Below are 13,340 nucleotides of genomic sequence, written 5' to 3'. Positions count from 1 at the left end.
ATTTATCGTGAAAAATCATAAATCGGGGGAGGGGGGAGGGTGGGGAAAACCGGCACACCAAAAAAAAACCCTAAACCCACCCCGACCCTATAAAATGAATCCCTTACCTTCCCCCACCCTCCCAAACCCCCCCAAAACTTTTTACAAGTACCTGGTGGTCCAGTGGGGGCGCGTAAAGATGGCCGCCGCTGTATTTAAAGATGGCCGCCGCCATCGTAAAGATGGCCGCCGCCATCTTTAAAGATGGCGGCGGCCATCCAGTGCCCCTACCATGTGACAGGAGCCGGCCAATTGCACGGATACCCTGTCATATGGTAAGGGCAAAGGGCCATCGGCGCCATCTTTATGAGTGGCAGCCGATGGCCTGAGAATGGGAGATCGCTCCCGGGACCACCACTAGACCACGAGGTATGTTTTGGGGGGCTCGGGAGGGTGGGGGAAGCTAAGGGGTGGTTTTTAAAGGGTCGGGTGGGTTTTTTTTTATCGGGCCATCGGCGCCATTTTTGAGTGGCACCCAAAATAGCGCCCATGGCCCGAGAGCGGGAGATTGGTCCCCGCGCCCCCACTGGACCACCATGTAATCGTAAAACATTTTTGGGGGGGGGGGGGTTCGGGAGGGTGGGGGAAGGTAAGGGGTTAATTTTAAAGGGTCGGGCCTCACTACAAAAAAAATAACGATGTGAATCGGAACCAATTCCGATTCACATCACCCACATCACCCACGATCAGATTTTTCCCCCCCCTCTAACTGAACCCGATCGTTAAGACGATCGGGCACACGATTCACATCTCTAAAGTCTACTACAAAGTCTGTAGCAATGTGAGTCCAGGGCTCATCTGGTACTGGCAAGGGATGAAGGACGTCCGGGTGGAGCTTTCTGTCTGGCACAATTGGAACAAGAAGCACCATAGGCGAACGTGTCTTCCTTCATGGTGGGCCACCAGTAGTACTTCTGTAGTTTAGCCAGAGTTCTTCTTTGACCAGGATGTCCAGCCAGTTTTGAATTGTGAGCCCATGCTAACAATTTATTTATTTATTTATACAGTTTTTCTATACCATTATACAGAAACAAGTTTCTATCACTACGGTTTACATTTCATTTAAAAAATAAAAACATAAAAATATAAATAATAATTAAAATTAAATTACAAAAACAGGATTGCAGGGTACAATGGTCTTGCCCGGAGGTACCGGATGTGTAGCTGACAGGATAGCTATCTTCTGGTCGCTGATATGCTGGGTTTATCAGGTACGTCTTCAGAGAGAAATGAGCGAGATAGGGCATCTGCTCTGATGTTCTTATCTCCAGGTCGATAAGTTCTTGGAGGAGAAGTCCATTAACTCTATTAAATACTAATAAATAACCAATCAAACTCTCCAAAGATATCCGCAATCTAGGAATTCTAATCGATCAATCTTTAAAAATGCAAACTCAGATAAAAAAATCTAACCCAGACGTTGCACCATAAATTACAACTACGTTATGTAAACCATTCTTGGAACCCAATGATTTTCAGACTCTTCTACAAACACTTTTGTTTTCATCTATGGACTACTGTAATTCACAACTTATTGGTATTCCTAAATATATAATACGCCCACTACAAATCATTCAGAATACAGCTGCTCGTTTATTAACCAATATGTCCAGCCGTGAACACATCACACCCATTCTAAAACAATTACATTGGCTACCTATATCATTTAGGATCCAATATAAACTTGGACTAATTGTTCATTCATTAGTCTTCAATCTACACTCTCCCTGGACAAATGCGATTATGAAACTCTATTCTCCCTCCAGGTCTTTACACTTGGCAAATCAATACCTCCTAGATATTCCATCTCATTCGCCTTGATGACCACGTGAAAGAGCACTTCTGCAGCCGGCCCCAATATTTTGGAACACACTGCCAAAAGAATTAAGAACCTGTGAAAACTCCAAAATATTCAGAAAGGTGTTAAAAACACATTTATTTAGAATTGCTTTCATGATTAATTTTATTTTATTGTATCTTCTGTTTGTATTATTGTTTCATGAAATTATGAATGTTTATTGTAATCCACCCTGAATGAAAGAAGTGTGGACTAGAAATCATTTAAAATACATTAAATAAAAACTAATCAAGTTGACTTAGGAATAGCCACTACTTTTACTTGCATCGGTAGCATGGGATCTACTTAATGTTTGCATATTGCCAGGTACTTGTAGCCTGGATTAGCTACTGTTGGAAACAGGATGCTGGCTTGATGGACCCTTGGTCTGGCCCAGTATGGTAATTTCTTATGTTCTTGCTCTCTCTCTCTCTCTCTTATATAAATTAACACATTATTCCTGGGGGAATTCTGCACCAAAAAATTATAAATTCTGTTCACAAAATCTGTAAATTCTCAAAATTCTGCACATTTGTCAAAATAGCACACTATATTTTTGCAAATCACTACCCCTCTACCTGAGTGCCGATGCTGAGGGGCAGTCCCCGGCAACTTGGCTTCACTTCCCATACCAGAATAACTAGGAGCAGGGACTGCCAGCCCATGCCAGCACCGTTCCCGCCTGATCTGCAGCTTCCCACTGACAAATAGACAAGGATCCCTGGCAGCCGTGCAGCACAGATCCCAAGCAGCAGCTCCTACTGCCATGGGTAAAGACCCATAATTGCTAGTCCCCAGTACAACAGGCAGGTCCCCTTTAAGATAACCCTGAGAGAGAATAGAAAATATTGGATTGAAAAGATGGCAGTTGACAGGATTAGGGAGAGGATTCAGGAATGAAGAAGGCTAGAAGGAAGAAGATGGGAAAGAAAGCAAATAAAGGGGTTTGCATGAGTCCAAAAAAATATCTTGGTCCAGATAGATTATTCAAATGTCTGATCCTTCAAGGGCCAGCAGAAGGCTGTTATGGAGTACTAATAGTTGATATGATTATAGGCTGAGGATTCACTTGCTGGGCATTGTAGCCTCCTGAATGGTGCTTTCCTATTTTGGATCCTCCTCTTCCTGTGTGCTCATCCTTGCTTTGCTGGAGCCAGATGTCAGCTCTACCAGTCTCCTGTCTGTCTGTTTCAATTGACAACTGTATCGTCTAGCTGCCTCTTTCCATAGGCTTGCTGTGGAGCATCACTAGTGGCTCATGTTGCCTTTTCCAGAGATTATACTCTTAGCTAACTATTGGCTACATGGGTATGTATATGAGATGGGCACTATCTAGATAGTGTTCACCTCCATATGCTGTCCAGTGGAATAGATGTAGAAATACTTGGCTAGAGGTGATGCAGCAAAGTCTTCACCCTGTCTTATTCATCTCTAATGAGCAGAAATTTGCAACTGCTGGTGCCAGACCCAGAGAGAAGATAGTGTACATGTAACTCTTGTCTAGTCTTAGATAGAGTAACACAAATGAGCCCACAAGATAACATTAGGGCCCTTACAATTATCCTCACTCCACCTAAAAGATAGGATTTACATTCACTTTTTGAGATATTACAGTATAAAACATATGTAATCAACTTGCAGCCTGCCAGAACACTGTGTCATCTAGACGAACATTGGGAACATCTCATCGGTTTACATAGAACAAAATTAGCAAGATAATTGGCTGCGTATAACACATTAGTCATTTAGCATGCTAACTTTACAGTTGGCCATCTAAATGGCTGTTGATAATGATAAGCCTCAGGATATATAATATAATAGTATAGAGAAGTTGGTGTGTATTATACTCACCTAACATGTACACAGCTGTCTCTGATGCAGGGAAGACTCACATGCTTTCAATGTGTTCCACAACAGCAGAACATCACAAACTGATGTGTGTTCAGTTCAGCTACATTGCAATACACTGAAAGCTATAGCTACAGGTGTGCTGTACTCACACTGTATTTTTGCATTGCACAAGAGAAGCTAGGGCAAAGAGCAAAGAATGGTTCACTTTCGCAGTACAGCTGTAAGGCCACTGATAACCTCCAAGACCAATACATTTCCCACTCAAATGCCACTTTGCTTGATAAGTATGTACATCTCTGCTTGTGTGGCACAGTGGTCAAGCTACATTGTGGGAGTTGTCAACATGTGGCTACATAAGGCCAAATAAAGGCAGATATCAACTCATCCGGCAAAGTGGCACTAGATATCTGTGCTCTTACATTTCCAATGTTCTCAACCCCATCGCGTTGGAATTAATAAACAGTGTCAGGCCAAAGTGGAATGTTAGGTTACAATGCATGAGGCCATTTTCTCCCTGCCTACACATTACCATACATGTAGCATCCATCCTAAAGCGCGGAAGCACAGGATTTCTTGTGGCTAAAGACTATGGGGCAGATTTTTAAAAACTACGCGAGTGTGTACTTTTGTTCGCACACCAGGCGCGAACAAAAGTACGCTGGATTTTATAAGATACGCGCGTAGCCGCGCGTATCTTTTAAAATCTGGGGTCGGCGCGTGCAAGGGGGTGCACATTTGTGCAACCTGTGCGCGCCGAGCCCAGCACGAGCTGCATGTTCCCTCCGAGGCTGCTCCGATTTCAGAGCGGCCTCGGAGGGAACTTTTCTTAGCCCACCCCCCCGGCCCTATCTAAACCTCCCCTTACCTTTGCGCGCGTCACCGGCAGCCCCGCTCCGTCCTCCGGTCCCGGGGGCTGGTCCGGAGGCCTCGACCACGCCCCCGGGCCGGCACCACGCCCCCGGGTCCACCCCCGAAACGCCGCGTCGTTTCGGGAACGCCCCCGGACACGCCCCCTCCCTCCCCTTTTCAAAAGCCCCGGGACTTACGCGCGTCCCGGGGCTTTACGCGCGCCGGCGGCCTATGCAAAATAGGCGCGCCGGCGCGCGTGGGCCTTTTAAAATCCGCCCCTATAGGGGAAAATTGAGTGCACACATAGTGCATAGTCTGGTGTATGCAATGGTGTGGCAAGGAAGAAAATTATGAGCCCTGCATTACCCCCAGACACAGATATAGGCAGAGCCTAACACAGCACATCACTTATCCAGACATACACAGACATACACATCTGTTGGGACATTGTTGTTTACAGTCTACCTCCAGCACTTTGCTAACCTACCCAGCCCAAAATTAGCTGTTGCTGGCTGTTCATCATCAACCATTAATGATGTCTGTTCCAAGCTTGTCCCTGCCTGCTAATGAGGTCATCACAGTCATTACTAGTCATACAACATTGTCTACACCAGGCAACGTGACAGACATCTGTTGGAAACATATATGCTCACTGATTTTTCTTTGATACAGACATGGGCACCCCCAAGTCTCAGGGGCCCCAAAAGGCATGTTTTTCTACAAAACAACACCAAAAGTGCAGAAGACATCATGCCTACCACATGATACCTCTGGGAGCAGTTTGCGATACAATTTACACAGTGGCAAGCTTCAGAAAGAGGCTGGTTGTTGGCTCATGAGGTCATCAGCTAAAAACACCTTCTCTTGCCTTAATGCTACACACAGAGCTGATGACTGAGAATCTATCAGCACACCTGCCTTGGTCTCAGTATCCACAAAGTGTAAAATGGACAACCACCACAGGAGACACATCATAAAATAGACAGCAACTCTGCTATGTGGTCCACAAATCATGGTAGCTATACAGACAGACTACGGCCTCAAACCTAAAAGGTCATGCCTCTGCTTGGAAAATGACCACTCTGATAGCATGTCTTCTCTGGAGTCCTCAGGCTATGTGCTATAAGAGTAGCCACATATAAGATAAGGACTGTAACTGCTACTAGCAGCCAGAACAAACTACTCTGCAGATTTTCTATGTACCTACATAAAGCAGGATAATATGACTAACCCTGAGCTGGACAGGCAAAGAGCCTTGCTGTTCCAGGACATCTCAATATTTCCCAGTGGCTACCTCTGACATTTCAGGGTAGGTTAATAGCTTCTAACAAAGCTTTGCCTTGGATTCAGAGAGGTGAACCTTTAGTTCTGTCACACAGATACATATACATAGATACATACAAATGACGGTAGAAAAAGACCAAACGGTCCATCTAGTCTGCCCAGCAAGCTCCCACACTTATTTTCCCATAATTATCTGTTTCACCAACCACCAAGTTCACGGCCCTTGAGGGTAATTGTTTGATTCAAATTTCCTGCCACCCCCTGCCGTTGATGCAGAGAGTAATGTTGGAGTTGCATCAAAGGTGAATCGTAAGGCTTAATGGTTAAGCGTAGTAACTGCCGCATCAAGCAAGTTATCCCGATTGCTTGTTTACCCTGACTGCTCAGATCAATGCCTTGTTGGATGTTGTCTGAATATAAATCCTCTTTTCCACATTCCCCCTGCTGTTGAAGCAGAGAGCAACACTGTATATGCATTCAAAGTGAGGTATCAGGCTTAATTGGTGTAGGGAAGTAACCACCGCAATAAGCAAGTTACCCCCATGCTTATTTGTTTACCCAGACTGTGTAGTTCAGTCCCTGTTGGTTGCTGTCTGAATGCAAATCCTCTTTTCCACATTTCTCCTTGCCATTGAAGCAGAGAGCAATGTTGGAGTTGCATTAACCGTGTGAAGGCTTATTGAGTAAGGGTAGTAATCACCAAGTAATAGCCACCATTCCAGGAAGCAATCCCCATGGCTTTACTCTTCATTCCCACCCTCTGGCCTTTATGGATCCACAGTGTTTATCCCATGCCCTTTTGAAATCCTTTACAGTTTTAGTCTTCACCATTTCCTCCGGAAGGGCATTCCAGGCATCCACCACCCTCTCCATGAAGAAATACTTCCGGACATTGGTTCTGAGTCTTCCTCCCTGGAGTTTCAAATCGTGACCCCTAGTTCTACTGATTTTTTTCTAACGGAAAAGGTTTGTTGTTATGTTGACCATGAATCATTAAAACCTTTCAAGTATCTGAAAGTCTGTATCATATCACCCCTGCTCCTCCTCTCCTCCAGTGTATACATATTTAGGTTCTTCAATCTCTCCTCATAAGTAATTTTATGAAGACCATCCACTTTTTGGTCACCCTTCTCTGGACCACCTCCGTCCTGTCTCTGTCCCTTTGGAGATATGGTCTCCAGAACTGAACACAATACTCCAGCTGAGGCCTCACCAAGGCCCTATACAAGGAGATCATCACTTCCTTTCTCTTACTAGATATTCCTCTCTCTATGCAGCCCAGCATTCTTCTGGCTTTAGCTATCGCCTTGTCACATTGTTTTGGCCAACTTCAGATCGTTAGACACATCACCCCAAGGTCTCTCTCCTGCTCCGTGCACATCAGCCCTTCACCCCCCATCAATACCGTTCTTTCGGATTTCCACACCCCATATGCATGACCTCTGCACTTCTTGGCATGATCTCAGCTGCATATCTTCAACCACTCTTCCAGCTTCCTTAAATCCCATCTCATTCTCTCCACTCCTTCCAGCATATCCACTCTGTTGCAAGATCTTAGTATCATCTGCAAAAGACAAACCTATCCCGTCTGCAATGTCGCTCACAAAGATATTGAACAGGACCAGTCCCAACACCGATCCTTGCGGCACTCGCTTAACACCGCTCTCTCTTCAGAGTAGGTTCCATTTATTTATTATTTATTTATTTATTTAATTATTTTCTATACCGACGTTCATGATACAAGTCATATCACATCGGTTTACATCGAACAAGGGTGAAATTAACATTAAACTTTCTCTTACTGCCTTCATCTGAAGACAAATCAGCCTCATATCCCTCAAGCTTCCTACCTCTACCATAAACTAACTCCTACAATACAAGAGACCTCCTTCTCCCTCCTTCTCCCTCCTGCTATCCTACCTCCAGTTACCAAAGATCTTTGCCTTGGGCTTGCGTTTGAGATGCAACAATTGTAAATAGAATTTACCTGTACAATAAATAATTTCAAACTTAAAGAATCTTTGTCTTGAGGACTGATTGGAGAAAACGTTAGCTGCCTGGATGGCAAACTAGGATGTCTGCCTGACCCATCACACATTGTCTTCTGTCCGTCAACCAGTTTGCAATCCAGGCCACCACCTTGGCACTCACTCTTAAGCTTCTCATTTATTCACAAGCCTCCTGTGCGGGACCGTATCAAAAGCTTTGCTGAAATCCAAGTAGTTGACATCGAGCCTCTTCCTCAATTCAATTTCCTAGTCACTCAAATAAAAAAGTCAATCAGATTTGTCTGACAGGACCTTCCCCTGGTGAAATCCATGCTGCCCTCTGGTCTAGCAATTCTTCTGACTGTAGAATAGTTTCACTATTCTTTCTTTCAGCAACAACCGCATTACTTTTCCCACCACCGAGGTGAGGCTAACCAGCCTGTAGTTTCCAGCCTCCTCTCTGCTCCCACTCTTATGAAGCGGTACCACCACCGCTCTTCTCCAATCACTCAGCATTACGCCCGTTTCTAAGAATCTATTGAACAGGTCATGCAGTGGACCTGCCAGCACATCTCTGAGCTCCCTCAGTATCCTGGGATGAATCTCATCAGGCCTCATGTCTTTGTCTACTTTCAGTTTTCCTAGCTGTTCCCATACATTCTCTTCTATAAACGGAGGTTCAACTACTCCTCTCCCCTCCAGTTTCTTGTTAACTAGAGACTCCAGGGTCCTCTTTAGTGAACATTGAAAAAAAGTATTCATTTAATATTTTGGCCATTTCTTCGTCTCTCTCCACACATTGATCCTTTTCACCTTTCAATTTCAACTATACCACTTTGGACTTTTCTTCTCTTCTCTCTGATGTATCTGAAAAATGTTTTGGTCACCTCCTCGGCTTTACCTCTTTAGCAATCCTTTCTTCCGCTTGACTTTTTGCTGTCTTGATTACTTTCTTTGTCTCCTCAGTTCCACAGATATTCTTCCTTGTGATCCGCCCTTTGGGATCCTTTATATTTATTAAACGCTGTTCTTTTAGCTTTTATTTTATCAGCCACCTCCTTTGAAAACCAGATAGGGTTTCATCTTTTTCTCTTGCTTTTCTTTACTTTTGTAACATATAGATTAGTTGCCTTGGTAATTGCTCCTTTTAGTTTGGCCAACTGTTGTTCCACATCTCTCATGTTCTCCCAGCCTTCTAGGTCTCCCTCCAGGTACTTCCCCATTTCAACAAAGGCCGGTGTTTTTTGAACTGCAAACCTCGGGTCTTCGTGCAACTCCTCCATATCTTATTTGTGATATGAAACCATACCGTTTGATGATCACTGGTGCTGAGGTGGGCATCCACCCAGCCATTAGAGACATTATCTCCATTAGTGAGCACTAAATCGAGTATAGCTCCCTCCCTCGTAGGTTCCATTACCATTTGTTTGAACTGAGCCCCTTGCAGGGCATCCACTATCTCTCTACTACTGTGTTCAATCTGTTAGGAGTTAGCAAACAGATAAGGATATTTGTGGGTGGATCCTTGGATCGGTGGGCAGATGACCACGCCCCCGGGGGGAAGATCCAGAGAGGGACCACCGGTCAGGCTCATAGTTGGAGACAGACACACACTAGATTTTTTATTAAACCATATAAGGAACCACCATGAGGTGGCAGTAGTGAGCTGGAGTGTCCGGCAGGGCTGTAGTTCCCTCAGGTACTGGAACAGCGATCCCTGGATGGCTGAGCTGTTGAGAAACTGAATATAGTGAGTAGGCAGGATATGCAGAGTTCAGGTAAGGAACATTGATAGAACACTCACACGATGGTCTCATAGAAGCCCAGGAGCTGGAATGAATAGGCCCTCGAGGAGCAAGTACCTGGTTCCAGGTAAAGCTCTGAGAGAGCGATGGTAACTCACTGATGTAGTTGGCAGTGATGACTTCCAGGCAGAAGAGAATACAGAGCAAGTCTGGGAACAAGGGCCCTCAAGGAGCGAGTACCGGTTCCAGACTGTCACCTGAAAAACAAAAGAGAGAGCGAGGCACCCGAGGAGCGGGTACCCCGGGTAAGTCCGAGGAGGCAAAGTAGCTTGGAATCCGAAGCGAGTCCATTCCTTCCATTCCATTCCTTTCCTTGCTAACTCGATGTGTTAGCAAATTCTAAGACCTTATATATACGTCGCAGGTGACGTCATCTCCGGGGGACGCCCCTGAGGTTCGCACCATTGCCGTTACTTATGTCGGGGCCACGCCGCGCGCGTGTCCCTAGGCCTCCAGGAAACATGGCGGGTTGCAGCGTCTAGCCGGTCCGGGGACGCCGGAGGACTTCAGCAGAAGGACGCTGCGGCAGTCAATCTTCCCGCGGTCGAAGAGGGAGTTGCCAGAGAGGTAAGGAGGGCAGAGGACAGGGCATTGGGAACCGACGAACACAAACAGTACCCCCCTTCAAAGGGCAATTTCCTTTTCGGGTACCAGGCTTAGGTTTTGAAGGATGCGCGAGGTGGAACTGACAAAGCATCTCTTTGTCCAGGATATTGGTCTGAGGCTCCCAAGAGTTTTTCTTCGGGGCCGAACCTTCCCATTTTAGAAGGTATTCAAAAGTCTTGCATCTTTTACGAACGTCCAGGACTTCTTCGACTTTATATTCTAAGTCTTCTTCTGCATTGACCCATATAGTATTGTTCCCCCGCTTGATGGTGGTAAATCAACGATGAAATCGGTTGCATTGTGTGTCCTTGGTTCGTCTGGAACAGCTAACGGTTGTAGAAGACCTCCAGGGGCGACCGGCAGGAGGCTTTTGTCTGGCACAGGTAGCGCAGGATTCAACGTACGCTTGAAACATCTTTTTCATAGACGGCCACCAGTAGAATTGTTGTAGGGTAGCTAGGGTACCGGGAATCATGAGCCCAGTTCAAAAGCTTCTTCCATAGAATCTGAGGAACCACCATTTTACCTGCTGGAACAGAAATGGTAGCAGCCAGAACTATCTTCTCTGGATTGATGATGTGAAGAGGTGCGTCAGGAACATCCTCAGGTGTAAAAGAGTGTGAGAGGGCATCTGCCTGGACATTTTTATCAGCAGGACAGTATTTGAGCAAGAAATCAAATCTGTTGAAGAATAATGACCACTGGGCTTGGCGATGGTTGAGTCTCTGTGCATGACATAAATATTCCAGGTTCTTGTGATCAGTGAATACTGTTATCTGGTGTTTTGGACCTTCTAGCCAGGGATGCCATTCCTCAAGTGCAAGCTTGATAGGGAGCAACTCTGGAGAAAAATGAGCAGGGGTGAAGAGTATGACATCAGAGGCATCAGCCTCGACGATGAATGGCCGATGAGGGTCAGGATGGCGTAAACAAGGTTTTTTGAGGAAGGTCTCCTTAAGGACTTGAAAAGCAGCAATGGCATCCGGAGACCACTGTGAAGGGTTGGCTCCTTTCTTAGTCATGGCAGTAAGTGGCGCTGTCAAGGTCGAGTAGTTTTTGATGAATGTGCGATAATAATTAGTAAAGCTGAGGAAGCGACGGAGGGCTTTAATACCAGTAGGCTGAGGCGAGTCTTGTATGCTTCTTGTCTTCTGTGGGTCCATTTGGAAACCTTTGTTGGACACAATGTACCCTAAGAAGGGAACAGACTCCTGGAGGAAAGCACACTTCTCAAGCTTGGCGCATAGACGATTATTCCGCAGTCTCTGCAAGACTTTGATGACATCTGCTTGGTGGCTTTGAACATCACTGAAAAAGATGAGGATGTCGTCTAGGTATACGACCACACATTAGTATAACAAATCTCGCAGGATGTCATTCATCATATTTTGAAATATGGCCGGGGCATTGCTCAGGCCAAATGGCATAACTAAATACTCGAAGTGGCCATCGTGAGTATTAAAGGCCATTTTCCACTCATCCTCTTGTCAAATGCGGACAAGATTGTAAGCGCCCTTTAGATCCAACTTTCAGGCCATACAGTAAAGTTCGCGGGTGAGCAGGCGAGCACCTGCTATCCTGGCGTGCGCACAGGCCAGTGTCCTGTGCACAATACAGTAAAACAAAATATTTAAATTAGGGCCCGCGCCTCTTTTTGGACAGGAGCGGCGTCCCTAGCGCCTCTTTTTGGACAGGAGCGGCGGCTGTCAGCGGGTTTGACAGCCGACTCTCAATTTTGCCGGCGTCGGTTCTCGAGCCCGCTGACAGCAACGGGTTCGGAAACCGGACGCCGGCAAAATTGAGCGTCCGGTTTTTCAACCCACAAGCCGCGGGCTGATTTTAAATTTATTTTTCTTTTTTCTTTTTAACTTTTTTCAACTTTTGGGACCTCCGACTTAATATCGCCATGATATTAAGTCGGAGGGTGCACAGAAAAGCAGTTTTTACTGCTTTTCTGTACACTTCCCCGGCGCTGGCAGAAATTAATGCCTACCTTTGGGTAGGCGCTAATTTCTTAAAGTCGGGTTAAACAGCGGGTTAACAGTGCGCTCCACCGGAGCGCACTGTTTAACCCTGTTCCCTGTTCCCTGTTTAACCCGCTGTTTAACCCGCTGTTAACCCGCATTTGGATGCAGTTAACCCGCATTTGGATACAGTACAGTGCGCTCCACCGGAGCGCACTGTACTGTATTGGCCTCTGTGTGAAGATGGTAATTTCGTTCAGACCTCTGTAGTCAATGCAAGTGCGAAGGGATCCATCCTTCTTGCCGACAAAAAAGAATCTGGGTCCCGCCGGTGACTTAGAGGGTCTAATGAATCCTTTCTGTAGATTTTCTTGAATATAGGCTGCCATGGCCTCAGTCTCCGATAATGAGAGTGGATAAACTCTTCCTCTAGGTGGCTCTGTGTCAGGTTTTAGATTGATTGCACAGTCAAATGATCTGTGTGGTGGAAGCATATCAGCTGCTTGTTTGGGATATACATCTTGAAATGATGTGTACTGGGGTGGTAGACCAGGAGGGGCAGTGGTGGTGACCATACATGGCAATGGGGTTACTTTTTTTAAGCATCTGTCATGGCAGGTCAGCCTCCATTGTGATAACTCCATCGAAGACCAGTTGAACTGGGAAGAGTCGTCTTGTAACCATGGTATGCCAAGCACAATGGGATAAATAGCTTTCTCGAGGATCAGAAAAGTGGTGGTCTCGGTATGCAGGGATCCAGTACGTAGGCAAATGGCTGTGTGGTGAGCGAGACTTCTCTTGGCAGTGGCTCACAGTGTATGGAAGAGAGAAGTAGCGGTGTGGGTACTGGTTCGGTAGGAATTCACAGGTGCTCTACCAATCTTTTAAGAATAAAATTCCCACCTGCACCAGAGTCAACTGGTGCTTGTGTGGCAAATTTGAAAGGCCCAGAGATGATGGAGACTGGGAGAGTCAGTGGAGGAGATGGTACAGTCAGACCTAGGAAGATTCCTCTAGCAGATCCTAGGTCTGTGTGTTTCCTGGACAGATAGGACAGATTTGGACTTCATGACCGGTTTTTCCCGCAATACATGCAGAGGCCCATATTTTTGCAATA

The sequence above is a fragment of the Rhinatrema bivittatum genome, chromosome 4 (genome assembly GCF_901001135.1).
Source record: "Rhinatrema bivittatum chromosome 4, aRhiBiv1.1, whole genome shotgun sequence".
Classification (NCBI taxonomy): domain Eukaryota; kingdom Metazoa; phylum Chordata; class Amphibia; order Gymnophiona; family Rhinatrematidae; genus Rhinatrema; species Rhinatrema bivittatum.
This window is presented reverse-complemented; position numbering follows the sequence as displayed.